Source organism: Ailuropoda melanoleuca, chromosome 2, assembly GCF_002007445.2.
Source record: "Ailuropoda melanoleuca isolate Jingjing chromosome 2, ASM200744v2, whole genome shotgun sequence".
Taxonomy (NCBI): Eukaryota; Metazoa; Chordata; class Mammalia; order Carnivora; family Ursidae; genus Ailuropoda; species Ailuropoda melanoleuca.
In genome coordinates, this window is record NC_048219.1 from 163,082,093 (window position 1) to 163,102,211 (window position 20,119).

Here is a 20,119-nt window from a genome sequence, read left to right on the forward strand (position 1 = left end):
TCATGAGTTTGGAGGCAGGAGGAAGGGAGAAGACAGGGTGTTTTATTCCCTTCTCTCTGCCTTCAGCAACAGCTCTTCCAGTTTCTGTGTAACAGGGCTGTTAATGTCCTACTTTCTATCAACTGGCCTTGGCCTTTGGGCTGTACTGTCACCACCTTCCCCTTTGCCCTAGCCTAGGGTCTGGGTAGTGGCTCCCTGCCCCTGCTAATCTGTTCATCTCATCTTCCTGTGATTTCTCAACTCTTTCATCTCCTGCATATCCAGTTCTCGGATTTAAATCTCCACTATTTTACATGCTAGTGTGGTTTTTGTGCACCTGGCTGCATGCTGATGGATGCAGGTTGATAGTGATATGAAAAGAAAATTTACACTCATCTAGGAGGTATCAAAATTGAATGCTGTATTTCAACATACAACTGGTTCTGTTTAAAGTTGATTAAAGACTATAAATTTTGACCCTTACTGGAACTAATTGAAGACACTGATCAGTGAGCTAGGGCACTTGTTGTCAACTGTTTACAGACAGTGAAGTTGTTCCATTGTACCCAGAGGACAAATTTTCTTTTTTCTTTTTTTTTTTAAGAGGACTAATTTTCAATGCTTAATTAGTTTATCTACTGTGAACATCTATTTTTTTTAAACACTTAAAACACCTCACTTTCCCCCATCAGCACACTGTTCAGTGATTTCTTTACTACCTTAAGATCTCTCACGTGGTAAGATTATAGACACAACTTGGCTTTTTTTTTTGCTTTTAAAGGTCTGTTAGTCTTTGTATTATTGTTTGCCACTAAAATACTATTTTACAACATGCTTTTTACTCTGTTCCATATTTTATGACTTGTCAAATGTATTTAGAATGTTTCAATGCCATAACTTCTTCAACATTGTCAAACATTTAGTTTGTTTCAAGTTTTTTGTTTGCTGTGATTAACACCTTAACAGTTAAATATCTGAAACTATTTTCAATTATTCAAGTTGTAAATTTTTCGAGCAACTCTTCACTAAAGGTTTCAAATGACTTCTCAGTTGAGATGCAGGCTGCAGAGAAAGTAAGACTGACAAAAAAGCTAAATGGAAAATAAACGGTAGTGGTTATCTTCAGAGACCTTTTTGTTATTCATCTTCTCCCTCTCCACTTCGTTCAGGTGTCCAACCCTGCCTGACTCAGTCTACACGTCTCAGGGGAAGCTGATCCCACCCATGCTCCAGGGTGGGTCTGTGGTTAAGCCTACCTCCTTTCCCCAGGGATTGGTTTAAAAATTGTCATGTGACTCAATCTGTGCCAATAAGCATCAAGGAGAGGTTTGCTATAGATTATGGGAAAAATGCATCCTCCCTAATCTGGGAGTTTTCCATCTTCTTCTCATTGTTGGGTGGCTCAGAAGTACTGTAGCCATTTCATATCCATCCTCGGTAGGAAGTCACACACACCAGAGGGAGAACAACAGGGAGCCAGAGCCACAGATAATGTCAACTCTGAAATCTCATCTTCTAGACTTCTAGTCATGCAAGCCAAGAGACTTCTACATTTGAAGACAGGTTGAAAGACATTTTCTGTTATTTCTTGCTCAAAGCATCCTAATTGGTACAGTAAATTAGAAAAATAAGTACTAGAGGTGTTGTGAGTTCTAATGTATAAAAATAAGAAAAAGAAAGAAAATGAAGAAGAAAAATCTAAGTGATTATATGTCAGCCAGTTTTAAACATTATTTTTATATCTGACAAAAATACTAGAGATGCATTGATTCAGAATAGAGATATCTATTTTTAAGAAGTGTGGTTCCGGCATAAGTGTCTGTTGATATTTTTATTTATGTTGACAAATAAGATGAAAGTGAAACAGCTTTGATGTATATTAGAACTTCATTGGTTTATCAAAGAGATGAGAGACTTTTTGCTGACTTGGGTGATAGTTGTAGAATACTGGAAGAACGTGTGTGGGGTTCTTTACAGGGCAGTGGCTACACTATGTTATGATATGCCTTTAAATTTGATGTAAGTTAACATTTTATCTATCCTGCTGTTAAGTCCAGACCTCAGGTTAACAAACTGCAGTCTACGGGCTCAATTTCACTGCTCCTGTTTTTGCAAATAGTTTTATTGAAACGTAGCTCTCTCATTTATTTACTTATTGTCTGTGGCTGCTTTCTCACTACCACAGCAGTGTGGAATAGCTGTAACAGAGATCATGGCCTACAAAGCCTAAAATATTTACTATCTGACCTTTTACAGAAAATGTTTGCCAAATCCTGGTCTGGATGATCAACAAAAGAATAAATCAAACTCTGATTTACCTAGTAAGGCAGCTGAAGTCAATAGCCACATTGCCCGACTCCTGGGGTGTGTTCTTCCATTGTCCCACACCAGTAGCCTCTCCCTGACATGTTGTCCCTTCCTATGCTCATCAGCTGACAATGGTTAAATCTGGGACTTTGGAGGAAGAAGGGGAAACATTTTTCAACTCCAACTTTGTTTAAAAGGCATTTGCTTTAATGTAGTTAGTCCAGTGTTCCAAGTGCTACCTATTTTACTATTTTATCTCTATGGTTTCATACTTTTATAAATAAAATATTTATTATTAACATCTCTTTACTGCTCTCTGAATAAATAATTACAAACTTTTTAGTTGGCTGTGAGCCATGCTATAGCAGATATGGTCCAACATGAGTTCCAGAGATTTATGATTTAAACAAGAATGTTATTGTGAAGCTATATGTAACCAGGGATCTTTGGGCTATTGAAGCCACAGGTAGCTTGCTGCCACAGGAGAGACCACTGACTGAGACGTGGCCTTAATTATCCCAGTGTGTCTCACCTGCATAGAATTACCAGGGGTGCTTGTTAAAATGTAGATTTTTACACATAAAATGTGGATTTTTGCACATGAAATGTAGATTTACACAGGCTCACTGAATCAGAACTTGTGGGACCCAGGGCCTGTAAACCTCTAGCAGGTATGTTTGATGAAATACTAAGAAATCATTGTGACCTTCCACGAGACATGGAACAGTCTTTGGGCCTCATTTGTAAAAAGAAGGGCTGGGTTCTATGATTTATGTAACATATTGAGATTGGTTTTCTCGTAGCACAAGAGACTCTAATGTGAAGGAGGAAAGAGTGATAATTATGCCTTTATCTCTGTTATTTGTTTAAAAATACATGTACACAGGGGCGCCTGGGTGGCACAGCAGTTAAGCGTCTGCCTGCGGCTCAGGGCGTGATCCCGGCGTTGTGGGATCGAGCCCCACATCAGGCTCCTCCGCTATGAGCTCTCCCACTCCCCCTGCTTGTGTTCCCTCTCTCGCTGGCTGTCTCTATCTCTGTCAAATAAATAAATAAATAAAAGCTTTAAAAAAAAATACATGTACACAGGATGCTGGATGGCACAGTCAGTTTGGAGTCTGACTCTTGACTTCAGCTCAGGTCATGATCTCAGGGTCCTGGGATCGAGGCCTGGGCCAGGCTCCATGCTCAGCACAGAGTCTGCTTCAGGATTCTCTCTCTCCCTCTGCCCCTCCCCCTGCTTGCTCACCCTCTGTCTCATAAATAAATAAGTCTTTTAAAAAAATGCACGCACCCCTTTGTGCTGTACACATTCAAACACACACACTTTTCTTTCTTTCTTTCTTCTTTTTTTAAAAGATTTTATTTATTTATTTGACAGAGATAGTGACAGCCAGCGAGAGAGGGAACACAAGCAGGGGGAGTGGGAGAGGAAGAAGCAGGCTCTCAGCGGAGGAGCCTGAGTCGGGGCTCGATCCCATAACACTGGGATCACGCCCTGAGCTGAAGGCAAACGCTTAACGACTGTGCCACCCTGGCGCCCCTACACACACTTTTCTTGCCATGTATTTTTGGCAATGGGAGGCATTTGTGGCAGGACTACTATTTATACACAGCCTCTTGGGCATTGAATGGAGCATCCAGACATGTTCTGGATGACAGCATCTACCCAGCACCTGGTGCATTCGCTGGTGGAGCAGTGGGAAGGCCTCATGGGACACCGTAAAGATGGAGTGTGCTATCTGATGAGTGCTGCAGACGTTGTGCTCAAGGTTGTTACAGTGAACCATGTGGAGGGCCTGTTTCAACTGACTGCACCAGGTGCAGATCCTTACAAAAGAGTTCTGCTACCGGTGATGAGTCAGATTGGCGACAGGGGAAGTAAACAACACCGAAACTCTCACTCGATTTGTGTTTACTGACCAATTTCCACTCTTTTTTTTTTTTTTCCTATGGGAAATCCACAAGTTGCTTGGAGGCCAAAAGCTTGGTAGTTTCTATAAATACTTCAAGATCGGAGAGAGGAGAAAGGTATCTACAAATTAATGTCACGGTAGCTAAGAAGCAAAAGTTGAACTACACGATGTCATAACATTATGTTCCCATTGTAACATTTCCAATAGATAAAATTGCCTCTCTAATGTGTTTGTAGTACAATGTGGGTCATCTTGTCAAGCCATCTTTTATAGAACGTTTAATTTGCGTGTTTCCCTTTTTGCTGCTTAGGCCTGTGCGACCTCCTCTTCTACTCCTGCTGTTTTCCTGGATGTTTTAGCAGGAACACCTTAACTCAAATATGACAAAACCTTTGTCTGCCTGCCAATGGAAAATCAGTTGCCACAAGGAAGACATGTGGTAGAGGAAGGCAAAAAAGAACTTGGACTCCTAGGTTATTCTTAAATTACTGCCAGCTTGCACTCAAACTTTTCCAGACACAGACTGTGGAAAAGACTTGGTGTGTGTTTTTGCCGATGAGCATTTCACAATATAGTCTCCATGGACCAAGCCTGCATCCATGCAGACTGAAGCGAAGTCTGGTGGCCATTGCGGAATGGGTCACCACCTACCTTTCCTCCACTCACACAAATACTTCTCAGCGCCCCCTTCATTAAGATTCAGAGAATCCAAGATGAAGGAAAATAGAATGAATCTTGAGATCCTAAAAAAGAACTTTCCAGATAGAACTTTCTAAAGTAGTGTTAAAATTAGGAACAATTTCTAAATCATAATCTCTAAAACAAACGAGGTACATTAGTTTGCTGGGGCTGCCATAACAAAATACCACAGACTAAATGGCTTAGCAACAAGAATTTTCTCACAGTTGTGGAACCCATGAAGTCCACGATTAAGGTTTCATGTTTGGTTTCCTGAGGCCTCGCTCCTCAACTTGCAGATGGATGCTTGCCTACTCACCGTGTCCTCACATGGTCTTTTCTCTGTGCAAGTGCGGCCGCGGTCTTTCTCTTTTTGGGTGTCCAAATTTCCTCCTCTTATAAGGACACCAATTAGATGGAGTTGGAGCCCAGTCTGTCTTCCTCGCTTTAACTTTATCACCTTTTTAAAGGCCCAATCTCCAAATGTAGTCACACTTAGAGGTAATAGAGGTAAGAGGTTCAACACATAAATTTTGGGGGACACAATTTAGCTCATTACACTAACCCAAATGTCTAGCAGTCCATGACAAGATTTAGTATAGAATGATTTTAATTTTTTAATAATACCCACTTTGCTTTTAGCTTTGCTAATAAGCCAAATCTACAGGATCGGTAAAGTAAGCCTGCTAGGGAAATAGGGAAATCCGCCCCCCCCCGCCCCCCGGTCCCATGGGCTGCACTTGTTGACAGACATCACCCTCACCTTCTTAATTCAATGAGTTTCCTTTTTACAGCTTTCCTAAAATACTTGGAAGTGATGCTCTTGCATCCAGTAAATGTTCTTTTTGTCCCACCTCAGCTGTCCTTTCCTGGGGTCACACCTTCACACCACATTCAAGATGTGACTTCATCCACATCATGAATGAATGCGGCTGAAATCTTGACTCCTCGCATCCACTAGTCTGTTGTAGGCATCCCGTTCAGCAGTTCCTCGACCCTGTGAGATCTTTAGCCCATTGGCCTTATCTCATTAACAGGTCTCCCTTCTATCTCCACCAGGTCTTCTCTTCCTTTTCTATCCAACTTAAGATTCTAAGATCCATTACTAGAATTACCTTCTTTCCTTTTCTCCCTCCAGGGCTGGCAGGGTTATAGTCTTGGAAAAACCAAATCCTCTGCTTCCTGAATGCCTTCCCACCCCCGCCCAGCAGCCATAGAAAAGTACAACTTTTTTTTTTTAACTATTCTCATTGCAGAGTCATAGCATGTGATAGAAAGAATAATCCTCGCCACCAAAGATGCCCATGTCTCAAACCAGATTCACAGAAGGTGGATGTGATGACCGAGGCAGAGGCAGAGTAGGAGCTGTGGCAATGGAAACAGAGGTCAGAGAGAGAGAGAGAGAGAGAGAGAGAGAGAGAGAGATTTGATGCTACACTGCTGGCTTTGAAGGGCAGGGGGAAGGGATCATGATCAAAGAATGCAGGCAGCCTCTAGAAGCTGGAAAATGCGAGGAAGTAGATTTTCTCCTAGAGCCCCCCGAAGGAGTGTGGCCTTGCTGACACCTTGATTTTAGCCCAGTGAAATCCATATCAGAGTTCTGACCTCTACCATTTAAGATAATAAATTTGTGTTGTCTTAAGCCACCAAGTAATTGGTAATTTGTTACAGCAGCAATAAGAAACCAATACAAAGCTCAAAAGGTCACTGAACACCGTGCTAAATTTGTACCTCCCAGTATGCTTGCTTTCCTGTTCTCCAAAATAGGAGCTCTTCCCACCCTAGCAGCTAACATTGCCTTGTATGTCATTGAGAACCTGACTAGTATTATGATCAATATATGTATTGATGTGCTCAACTACTTATATTTAATCAACATCCCAACCATGTTGCTACCTCCTTGATTGTCACATCTTTGGCCCCTGGCCATGCCACTATCTTCAAGGAAAAGGGATAGAAGAGGAAGAGAAAAATCAACATCTCACTTTTTGACGTTAGCTGAGTGCCTGCTTGTGCTATAACATATCTGTAGTATGTAGACTGAAGCTCCTTCATATTTATGCCCAAAGAACAACTCCTGCCTTAATATTTAAAACTTGGGTTTTTTAAAAAATAAAATTATAGCCCAAATAACTGGTGGTTTTGTGTAAAAGAATTCCTTCCCAAACAAAGACATTACAAAAAAATGTGGATACAACCTCTTCTTTCCCATTGGTACCCCACAGAATTTTATGGTGTTGCTATGGGTCACTGCACTGCTGGTGTTACTGATATTGTAAGAACAAGCCATACCTAACGTCTCCCTTCTGCAGAGATGTCCCTGATGCCAAGATCCACATCTTTGACCTGGGATGGAAGAAGGCAAAAGCAGATGCGTTACCACACCATGGCCACATGGTGTCAGATGAATACGAACAACTCTCTTTTGCAGCCGTGTAGTCTTCCTCTGTCTGTGCCAACAAGTACATGGTGAAAAGCTGTGGCAAATATGGCTTTCACATCCAAGTATGGCTCCACCCCTCCACATCATCTGTATCAATAAGATGTTGTCTTGTGCTGGAACCAATGCTGGAACCAATGGGCTACAGACAGTTATGAGTGGTGCCTTCAGAGTGGCCAGGGTCCATATTGACAAAGTCATTATGTCCATCCATACCAAACTGCAGACAAGAAACATGTGGTTGAGGGCCTGTATAGGGCCAAGTTCAAGTTCCCTTGCCTGCAGAAAATCACATCACCGAGAAGTGGTGCTTTATTGAGTTTAATGTAAATGAATTTGAAGACATGGTGGTTGAAAAGCTGCTCATCCCAGATGACTGTGGGATCAAATACATCCCTAATAATGGCCTAGACAAACTGTAGGCACTGCACTCATGAGAACCTTGGCACTGCCCCTTCCTTATTCATGCCCACTGATAAATCTTATTACCTATCAAAAGAATATGGATATAACCAAAGATCAATCAGTGACTTGAGCTCTTTACCGTAATGGCAAGCATAAGCCATACTATACCCATGCCTATTACCTTAATCCTGGGTTTTGTGATTGCTTTTAAACATAACCTAAAAAATTTATTACGAATTTTTTTTGTGTAGAGGAGTATATAAATGCATATATGTAGTTTAAAAAGCAGGAGATGAACACATCTGCATATATGTGTATATATGTATGTATGTATGTTGATTGGAAGAGAAACTTTGAAGATCCCTGTGTTTCTTCCTCATGGCAACCTCACTTTTGTACATGTTAAACCACCGTCCTGAAATTTGTGTGCCACCTGTACAAAATACGACCATACATCCAGGTCATCTGAGACAATCTTGGTTTAAGAATGTTGTCCCTGAGTAATTATTAACAGTATTCCTTTTACCTTTCAAGCACCCTATTTTGGATGATCTAAATTAAATATGGACGTAGACTTAATGTATAGATGGTGATACAGAGACTTTATTATTTTTGAGACTGAGTGGCAAAGTGGAAAGTTAATTTTGTAAGAAAAGTGCATTTTTGCCATACTTAGATGAAGGCTCCCATAGAGCCTCGAGGTCATGAATTGGCTCCTGTGTGTATGGAATTTCATAAGAGCATCTTTTGGAGATACCTGAGGAATTTTAGTATACAACGTATTGCTGCATCCAACACCCAGATCAAGATATAGAACGCTTCTAGCCCCAGAAGACTCTTTCATGCCTCCTTCCACTTAAAGATGACTACTATTCTGGTGTTTATCAGCAATGATTATTTTATTGGTTTTTGAAATTCATATAAGTGAAATTGATACATACTCCTTTGTCTAGCTGCTTTTGCTCATTGATTATGTCTGTGAGATTCATTTACTGGATATCAATTCATTCTCTTTTTGCTATGCAGTATTCCATTGTATGACTACACCACAATCTTTTTTACCCATTTTACTGTTGATAGACTTTTATTTTTAGTATTTCCCAGTTCACTCCTATAAATGAGTACCAATTTCAGTATATCACTGGCAATATACAGGAATTCCAGCTGTTCTGTGTCTCCATTTTATTTTGTTTTGTCACTCTTTTAATTTCAACCATTCTTAAAATTTTTTCAATAGTGATATCTCAAAAGCCCAATGAATAATAAAATTCATAAAAGTAATTCCTTGCAATAAAATGAATTCCTCAAATGTCATTTGTCATATTAGCAGTCATTTAAAAAATTTTACCATTACAGAAATTTGGATCAAAATTTTAATGAGAATTATAAAGATATTCACTATAAAGGAAGAATGAGTTGGCTACGTTTGAACTGTAACTTATTCTTTTTTACAAGGTTATGTTAATCTATGGATGGAGTTGTGTCCATTCAAGGTTCATATATTGAAGCTCTAACCTCCAGTGTAATAGTATTTGGAGATGGGGCCTTTGGAAGATAATTAGATTTAGAAAGGTCATAAGGGCAGGGCCTTCACGATGAGATTAACGCTCTTATAAGAGACACCAGAGGGCTTGCTCTCCCTCTCTCTATGTCATGTGAGAACACAGTGAGAAGGCAGCCATCTGTACCCAGAAAGAGGGCTCTCATCTGTAACCAAATCTGCTGGTACCTTGATCTTGGATTTCCCAGCCTCCTGCACTCTGAGAAATGTCTTTTAAACCACCCAGTTTGTAGTATTTTGTTATAGCAGTCCAAACTAATACATTAAAAACCGATGTTCTATCAACCTGAATTTATATAAGATTTTGCATATAGAAATACGTTTAGAATTTTTTCTCATATAACAGGTACAATTATTCCCTAATGACCATCTTTAACAGGAATGTAAAGAAGCACTTCTATCCAATTTCTTGATTACACTGAATTCTACTTGGACACAGACAAAAATGTGACTCCATAGTATTTAAAAGTGGGCCAATAGAAGACAACATTCCTGTGACAGATCCTTAGACCAAGGAGTCCATCTCAGGGAGAGAAATATAAATGATAGTTGACTGTGGAAAAATAAATACTAACAGTTTTAGAAAAGAAAAAGTTGGAGAAAAATTAGGAGACAAGCAGTTTTGATTGTCTTGCAGAAAAATCATTTAGCAAAGTCTTGAGAGTGAATTTAAGAAAGCTCACAATGGCTGTGAGCCCAATGAAAAGATAGTATTTCTGTGTGATCAGATTAAACTTGTTACTATTTCAGTGCAAATTCTGAAATGGGAAACTAAAAGGATTTCTATTTGAGGCATCAAATGCTGGCAATGGAAGCTGAACAAATCTCAAAAGGAATAACTATAGAAAATCATTCTGAAAAAGGATTTATTTCCTTGCTGAAAGATATGCTGAAAGAGAGAAACTGCCTTTGACTAGGGATAGAAACAGTGAAAGTGTAGAGAAAGATGCGGAGATTATTATACTATTTAAATCAAGACCACTGTATTTAATCAGCATAGCACACATCGATCGCCTACCATATACAACACTTATGTTGTGCTATGTAATAATAGGGTATATGTGTTTAGAATCATGAGACGGTTAATTCAGGTGCTCAAAGTTACTTGAGCATGTGTATTACATTCCCTGGGAGACCTGCATTCATCCTCAGAGTCAGACATACCTAGGCCTATTTGCAATACTTGTGAGGGAATTGATCAGGCATAGATTTACATGAGTGATCAAGTTGCTGAGATTAGCATTGATTGTTTCTCAAGGGCACTGCTTCATATGTTTATTCAAATAGGTAAAACATAGGTAAAGTACCCTAAATATGAGCATCGACTACTCACAACCTTTCTGTATGAATAGTAATCATGAATAAGCAGAGGATTTTTACATTGATGGATTATAAAGAGCACATTATTAACAGGTAGCTTGTGTTAGAAACTGTTATGGTGATTATTCCATTATAGGCTTTTATACCTATAATTCATTAGCAAAATTTAGTTACCTATTTCAAATAATTCACGGAGCCAACCCTCGCTGAGTCCCTTTTGGTTACTGTGTTGATGGTCAGGGACACAGATCCATAAGAGGTGCCATTTCTGGAGATCAGAGTCTAATGGTAGCATCCATATGGCAGATAATTATTGCATAATGTGATAAGTTCTTACAGAAAATAAAAGCAGAAGTGGAACTGCAGAGGAGGAAGTGACCAATTGCCCAGGATGCCAGAAAATAATTTATATAGGAGGGGATATTTTGGTCTTAAAAAATGAGAAATCTGACTATGTTAATGGAGCCACTGAGTTAAAAAGAGCACAACATATCCAAAGAACTCTCTGGCATGGAGTTCAAGGAGTAGAAGATGAGGTTGGTCTGAAAACAATTGTCAATGATGATGGGACTGAGGCTGGGCACATGCAGATGGGGAGGTAGAATATGGTGCTTGATTTTTTTTTTTTTTAAGCATCTTTGCTAAAGATAAGCAGAGTCAGTACGCTAGAGTTCTCAAATAATGAATACTTTTTTTTTTTTGAAGTGCATTAGCCTAACCAACTGTTAGGAGTTAACCAAAATTTGTTGTGAATTTTAGAAAATGGTTATAGTTAGTCCCCCTTTCCACCTCTCTTGATTTTTACCTCCTAGATACATAAGTACATTTAGGGAAAGAATTAATTATGTTATGGGCACGCTTCTTCTAGACTCAGGCAGAATTACATTCCCATTTCAATTCAAAATAGGAGAAAGTGTTCTTTTAAATGTGATGCTTGGTTATATTAAAGTTTAATAAGTGTGTATCAATTCCCATTGATGTATAAATATATTCTAAACAAGTTCAGGGCTATAACATAATTTTTAGTTTGGAATAAAAGGACAGATACAAGTGTTTCAAGTCTAAGTTTAAAAGAGCAATGATGGGAACATAAAGACAACCATTAGGCCATGATGTATAAGTAATCTAAGATGGGTTGTTGTTGGCCATGAGTTGGCTGGCAATTATTTTCTCATTTTTGGTTTATCTGAGGATGTCTTAAAATTTCTCATTCATTTTTGAAGAATAGTTGTGAAGGTACAAATTCTTGGTGGACAGGCTTTTTCCTTTCAGTACTTTGAAAATGCCATCTCTTTCTTTCTGGCCTCAATGGTTTTTGATTAGAAGTCAACTCTTAATCTTGTTGAGAATCCTTGTATATAATGAATCAGTTTTCTTTTGCTGCTTTCAGGATTCTTTTTGTCTTTTTGAGAGTTTGAGTATAATGTGTGTAGTAGACTCTGAATTTAATTCTACTTGGGTTTGTTGAGCTTCTTGGATGTGCATATTGATAGTTTTCATCAAATTTGGGCATTTTGGGACTATTATTTCTCCAAGTATTCTTTCTGCCTCTTTTTCTTTTTCTCTTTCTGGCACTCCCATTATGCAAACACTGATACATTTGATAGTGTCCCATAGAGCTCAGAAGCTCTATTCATCTTTATCCCTTTTCTTTTCTGTTCATCAAGCTGAAGAATCTTTTTTGTTTTTTTCAGGCTGAATAATCTTATTTAACCTGTCTTAAAATTTTCTGATTCTTTTTTTGTCACTTCAAATGTACTGTTGAGTCCCTCTATTGAATTTTTCATTTTAGCTATTGTACTTTTCAACTCCAGAATTTTTACTTGATTTTTTCTTTATATTTGGTAAGATATTGTTCTCATACTGTCCTTTAGTATCTTAGACATGGTTTCTTTTAGTTTTTTAAAAAATGTTTACAATGAAGTGTTTGTCTAGTAATTTCAATGGCTGGATTTTATTAGGGACAGTTTTTATTGACTTTTCCCTGTGTGTGGTCTATAATTTCCTCGAGTGTGTGTGTGTGTGTGTGTGTGTATGACTGTTTCATAATTTTTTGTTGAAAATGGGACACTTACTATAATGTGACTAAAGATCAGATTGTTGCCCTTTCCTTCTGTTATTGCTGTTTGTTTAGTGACTTTCTTAGGCTAATTGTGAGGTCTGTATTCTTTGTCATGTGAAGCCACTGAAGTCTCTAGTTGATTTTCTTAGTGGTCAGCTAAGGATTGGGCAGAGATTTCTTAGAAAGTCTCTCAGGCTTTGCTGAGGAACTCTGTATGTGTGTTGGGGCATGACTTCAATACTTCAGTAGGCAGCTTGCAACTCTGTCTTAGCCATCACTTCCTGCTTGTGAATAGCCTCAAAATATGTCAGATGTGAAAGATTAGGATCTCCTTAAGTCTTTCCTGGGCAGGCACATTGCTCCTGAATGTGGGTTTGACCTTCTAGAATCTCAGAAATATAGAGAAGTTTTTCAAAGCTCTCTGTGGATATCTAATTTCCCAGTTTTTCCTTTCAAGTGTTGTCGTGAGCCTTTTGTTATCCCCAACTGGAAATGCTGCCTCAGCAGCTGTAATGTCATATAATTGCTGCTGATTGTTTTCATCAAACACCCTAGGGATACAGCTGCTCTCACAGGCCAAACAAGACCAGCCTTGAGAATGAAGCTTTTCAGTAAGCTTCCAGACAAGTCGAATCATGACAGTTTTCTGGGGATGGGGCTATTGAGGAGTTTCAAGTATATTCTCCCTCCAGTGGCTGCTAGGCTGTTGGTACTTACAGCTGTTGTAAATGCCAACAACCAACAGCCTAGGCTATTGTTTTTCAAGGATATCATAGAGCTGGGGAGAGGCAGACAGGATTAGAGCAAGTTAAAATGTCACAAACTCAGCTCATTCTGAGATTCAGCCATTTTTCTTGAGTAAAACTCCTTGGATTGTTGCAAGTCTTTGGTTAATTTCCAGAGTTCTGAATAGGATGATTTTGACAATTTTTGCCAGTGTTCTCATTGTGTTTGTAGAATAGCAGATTTTCAGGAGGTTCTTACCCCACCAGTCATCCATTGGACTCTAACCTTTAACTAGATTTTACTATGTTTGGATATAATCAAAAGGAAGTTTAGCACACACACACACAAATGTACAAATGCCACTGGGTGGGATGACTTTCAGAATTCACAGATCCAGACTTCTTCTACTAGGAAGTCTTAGCAGGACTTACACGCTTACCTTTAGTATAGATAGGGCTGTTCCCCAACCTGTTTCCGTGTAGCTGGTAATGGCTTGATATCCATTACCAGGAAAGCAACGGAATTTGTCTTTTTCTTGTCGGTTTATTACAAATAGCCATGAGGCAAGGAATGGGTAAGAAATTTTTGCCCTCACTAAAGTCCAAGAGTTTCCTCTCCTGTCCCTGGAACTACTTTTTCTCAAGTGATTGACATGGGAAATCCACTGCCTTCAAGGAAATGCCCAACTGTACTTGCAGGATGTGGTTGTGGCTTTATACTCTGGCCTCAATAAATTAATCATTTCAGAACATAATGGTCTGAAATTGGTGTATCACTCAAAGTCTGGGTTGTCTCATATGAAATAGCACAAGGAGAACATTAACAGCCTGTTCCTGCTTGAAGCTCATTAGGTTCTGTCCAGTTTCTTTTGGGCCCTTTTTCCAGTTTTACTTGAAGAAGCCTCTTTCCAGGTTTCTTGGTTTCAACTCCTCATCTTGTCTAAGAATATCTGCTCAAACAAGAATACAACTTCTTCACATAAACCAGGGACAATTTTTAGGCAGAGTGCACACTAAATTTCAAAGGAAAACATTTTTCTCAGCTCTGTTGGCTGCCCAACAAAAAAGCAACAACATCTACAGAGACCCCATCCAGCTCATAACAGCAGTCCAACTGCTAGTTGGATTCATAATGCCAGCATAGGGTTTATGAGGATTCAGACTTGTCCCCCAAAGAGAATTGATTCATTCTTGGTTTTTATTTGTATAGCTAAGTGTGACCATTCAGTTGTAAGAACAAAGAAATTAGCAAGTCTCAGAAGAGAATTAGTTACTATATCTTGTGAGATAAAATATTTTTTCAGGTTTTAAATGTCAGTTTTCAGTTTCTTTACAGCTTCTACCCATAAGAATTTCAAAATTCTTAGGATCTGGTTTTTAAAAGGTCATCTTGCTGCAAATGCACTCTTTTCAAAAAGTTAATCTAAACACACACAAACACAAGAAGCAGGGTAACCCTTGGTTGAAAATAAAATACTGAGGAATTTGTGTTGCCCCAAATTACAAAGACAACTATTTCAAAACTGTGATTTAATGGGGGAATAAAGAAACCACCATCTCTAGCTTGTCTCTCTTTGGAGTGAATTTAGTTTCCCTATGATTGTAAATTCTAGGTTGAGTGTTTGATATTGTAAAGACTTAAATACCTGACAGATGGAGACAGAAGTATGAGCTACTGCAATCCAAGTTGGAGTCTTGGTATCCAGGCAATAGTCCTATAAGGTTCCCTTTAAAAAAGAACAGAGAAAACATGATGTTGAACTTGTAGGAGACACTGTAACAATGCATTTGTGTGTCTAGTTGATATCTGTCTGCTTGTAAGCAAACAGGTGATGGCTCCTTTTATAGTAATAAGCAGGGTTACCAGCAAATATTAAACATAGCGCTGTCTGCCATGACTCTATCTTCTCTCTGTCCCAAGGATTTAAGCTTTGGGACTTCTTGTCTGAATGGTTAGTGAGAAGCTCCAACAAAGTCATTACGTAAAAAGACAAAACCCCTGATTTTAGAATTGAGAGGGACCAGTTACATTTTTGCTTTACTCTGTAACCTACCTTACGTAAATGGAATGGAAAGTTTTGTTCCGATTCTATCAAAAGTGATGAAGTGCTTTGATTCTGGACTCATCTTCACAGTTTCTGCTGATCCATCTATCATTTCTGGGACCATCACTGAAATTAATTGTGGAATGCTAGTGTTCTCAGTCGCAAAATGGAAATTAATATCTGAAATGTATTCATTTGAAGATCAAGTAAATAAAACAGATATGCGGGTCTTATAGAAAATAACTTTTGTTTTCTATGATTCTTCAGTTCTCTGAGTTAAGAAAATAAAACACATAGATCACAAATACGTGGCATTTCTGACCGTAGTTGTCATAGACGCAAAGCCGGGGTAAATACTTACTAAATATCTGTTGAATGAGTAAGTGGAATAAATATCAAATCATTGCCTTTTCTAAGTGTATTTGTAATGCACATAGAATTTAGATATGTCTTTCCTAGAAGAAATAATCACAAAGTACCCTCAGATCCATGGTCCAGAAAAACCCTTGCTTTTGTCATGAACCCTGAGAGTTGGCTACCTCCCTTATTGTTACTGTGAAAAGTCTCTGGCAAATCAATCTCTTGAGGAACTTTTTAAAGAATTTACTTTTAGAGCGATAGACTCAGTTTTCTATGACCAATGACACTAGAAATCTTGTGAAGAATGTAACCTGGAGTAACTTGGGGCAATTAATTTTCTCACCATTTAGCTTATTTGTCCTCTACAGGATATAGAGGCCATGTGTGCCAGGGTGTCCTGGTGGTGGTTGGCAGAACGTGTTGATTTACTCCTGCTGGTGAAAACTAGCTGTTACTTTATTTTCTGAGCAGCGACAGCCCCTGATGCTGAGCACAGCTTTTGTAACTCATGAACAGTCAGGGGCAGTATAAAAGGGACTACAAAAAACAGAGAAATTTTTTTTAAAGATTTATTTTTTATTTTAAAGTGAAAGGTGGGGGAGGGGCAGAGGGAGAGAGAGAGAGAAAATCTTAAGCAGACTCCCTGCTGAGTGTGGAACCTGATGGGGGCTCAGTCTCATGACCCTGAGATCCTGACCTGAGCTGAAATCAAGAGTCAGATGCTTAACCAACTGAACCACCCAGGTGCCCTAAAAACAGAGAAATTTTATTTGGAAATGCTGTAAGTAGTCTTCAGGGAATGGTTTACCTTCTCATTAAGATTAGCAGTAATAGGAAATTGAAAATCTGACAAATTCTATATTGAATTTTCTTGGCGTCTCGTATTATCTTTCTCTAGAGACAAAAGGATTAATTAGAATAGATGAATGTAAAGGGTTGAGAAGGAAGACCATTGTGTTATTCTCTAGGCTTAATCAACTGTAGGCTTCTCAATGATCTTTCCATTCCCACCGCCCTGGCCTTCTAGCTCTTGCACTTTGATAATCTTTCCTGCCTGTGGGGACTTTGCATATGATTTTATTACCCTTCCTGCCTCTCTTCATGTATTTTACTGTTATTCTCCAGATCTTTCAGGAAAGCTTTCTTTTTTCTTTTCTTTTTTTTTTTAAGTGCGTAAATGATAACACCATGTTCCTCTTGTCATAGTGTAACTATATTTGTGAAATATCATTAATGCCTGACTTGCCAGGACACTTCATGCTCCAGGAGGAACAGGGATGATGTCTGTTTTGACCTTACATTGTATCCCCAGCGTAGTATTTGAAATGAGTTCCCTACAAAGTCAGAGAGGGAAATGATTAATTCTTCCTGGGAGCCAGCGAGAGATGAAATAAGCATGAAGCATGACACAGATAGCATATCAGCTTAGCTTGGCAGATTTTGATATGCCAGATAAGGAAGGTATTGCAACTGTGGGAGTCACATAAGTAAAGGAATGGAAACGAGTGAGTACATGGTGTACTCAGAAGTTAGAACATGGATGGAGAGGAGGGAATAAGTAAAGATGAGGTTATAGGGGCAGATTGGGACCAGATTGGGTAGAGCCTTGGGCTTTTAAGGAATTTGGACATTTTCTAGGCAGTGAGGAGCCATTTGAAGACTATTAAGCAGTAGAATAACACAATCCCATCTGTGTTTCTGATATCACTCTGGCAGCAGTGTGGAAGGCAGTGGAACTAAAAATAGGATTATAAGTAATGTGATCATTGCTTTTCCCCTATTTGCACAGTAACCCAATTTTTAGCCTTGACATACATCCTGTTTGTACAGGAAAATCCCTATGCCTGAAGAAGTATCTCTCTTTACTATCTTGAGGAGAATTTTGTTATAAAGCAAAGGGCAACGTGGCCATCAGCCACTGTATTTTGTCTTATGCTGATAAGTGTTTAATAATGAAGACATTTAACAAAAATAGTTAATACATAAAATTCAAGCATCATTCAGACATTCTCAGAAACTGACACGTAAGAAATGGTGCAGAGAAATAGCCAAGGGAATCACTTTTATACATCTTCTAACAAAAATCCAGGTCAGCAGGAGAAGTTAGCTAATTCTAAAGTGATCAGCAGTACCCTACAAATAACAAGTTATGGAAACCCATAATATAACTTGATATTACCAGGCGTCTTGAAAAAATGTCAACATTTCGATGTTAGGGTCATAGTAATATTTATTGAGAACTACTATGTGCCAGATGGTGTTCTAACTTGATTAGCCCATGTAATCTTCACAACTTTATGGGACACTGTTACCAGCTCTATATTACATAGGAAAAAAGGAGACTCAGCGAAGGTAAGTAACTTGTGCAGGGTTTCCTAGGTAGTAAATGGTGGAGATGGATTCAGGCCAGGGAGTCTCACTCCTTGCCCTTGTGCTTCCCACTTCCTACTCATCATGCAGAGCTGTGCTCAGCTTTGGAAAGGCCACTCTCTCCTCTTTATGGGCACACCCTTACTCACTCTTTACTCTTCTCAACCAAAGAGAAAGAATCAATTTACCATCAATTCCATCTGTGACTGTCTTTCACATAAAGTCACATGGAGTTTTGCCTGGTATGTTTTTGTAAACACCTCATTTGTGGTCATTGAAAAAAAATTGGTTCAGGCTGGTCCTGACTCAGGAGGTAAAATGCATTGGAAATACAATCTGTTAGAAATCTGATTCACAAGGTTGAAGAGGCCCACAACTCTAACACAGAACCCTAATTGTTTTACTTCTGGAGTGTTGTTTTAGAGTTGATTATATCACTGCTAAAAAATTACTTTTGTGAGGGGGGAGTACATAATTATTTTTTCCTAGTACTCTGTCCCTCAAGTTTATGATGTCAAAAACAAATAACTCTACATTTCCTTGTGCTTTGCTTTCTCCCATATTGCAAAACCTCTATAGTAACAGATGTAAACTAGATTTTATGCAGTATTCTTTCTTGGTGTTGTATTTAAAAGCATTTTTATAGAAATCCTGATGGCTCTGGCGACTTTGACACAGTAGCATTCAGAATTATTGTAATAAAGGAAAAACATTTAGAATCCTAAGTGGCATGAGCTATTTTGATAGAGCCCATATACATTTAGAATCCTAAGTGGCATGAGCTATTTTGATAGAGCCCATATAAATTCAAGAATAAGAATATTTGAAACAGCTAAATAAATTTCAAAACTTTGTGATATGATGATATCCTCTTGGTCATAATAGCCTCCTAATTTTATGCATGCCTTCATTGACTAAAAGGAATAAATGTTGTCTAAGGAAATCAATGGGAGCTATCAGGTATACTGTATTTTAAAGTTACAGAATTCTAAGACCTCAGGAATAATGTAGTTCAATTTCCTGTCTCTCCTTAACCACTGTCCCTCCCCCCTCTGCCCCCCCTCACCCCAACACACACAAACCCCGCCTGCCACCTGGTGTATAGCCACTCCAGGCTTTGTAAACTCAAATGCCTATAGAGATAAGACCATAATGTAAATGAATAAAGTAGGCCCAGAGATCCCTCTCTCCTCTTTCTTAAAACTAGGAGTACTGTCTGCTATCTTATATTTTTCTGCTTTTGATAGAGATGTGGGTACAGGAGAAAGGTTCTCTACTGTGAGGAAAACCACAGTGCAATTAAGGTGATAAAAAGCAGTTGACACTTTGCCTTTAGTGAACGTTTGCCAACCTCCGTGCTGGAACATTGGGTTCCACCTTGCCCTCTGCTGGCCCTCTTCATTTCAGTCTACCTTCTAGGTATCTCATTCTTTTTTTTTTTTTTTTTAAGATTTATTTATTTGTGAGAGAGAAAGAGAGTGCACAGGCAGGGGGAGAAGCAGGCAGAGGGAGAAGCAGGCTCCCTGTTTAGCAGGGAGCCTGATGCGGGGCTCGATCGCAGGACCCTGGGATCATGACCTGAGCTGAAGGCAGACGCTTAACTGACTGAGCCACCCAGGCACCCCTCAGATGGAAGATTATTGATAACTCTTAAGTGGAAAATTTTTGTTCCTAAAAATGCTAACATAATTATGTATTTGTCCTATCCTACGTTTAGACGCGTTTCTAAATATCAGTGCCAATCTTAACTGCTCAAAATGAAGTTTGATATTTTTGCCCCTTTTTTTGTCTTTGGAATACATCTCCCTGGCTCTGTGCAGTTAAAATACTGTGTTTTAAAATTATTAGAAGTTCTTCTTTTCTCTGTGTAGTTAGGCCACCAACTTAATAGATAGTACAGTCTCTTTCATTTTCATTTATTTCTTAATACCAAACTCTATCAGTTTTGAGT

The 20,119-nt window shown here is 38.8% G+C and overlaps 1 pseudogene; it reads left to right on the forward strand.

The window, feature by feature from the left end:
• Nucleotides 1–3,932: 3,932 nt before the first annotated feature.
• On the forward strand, nucleotides 3,933–7,757 carry LOC100478839 (annotated as a pseudogene).
• Nucleotides 7,758–20,119: the final 12,362 nt, after the last annotated feature.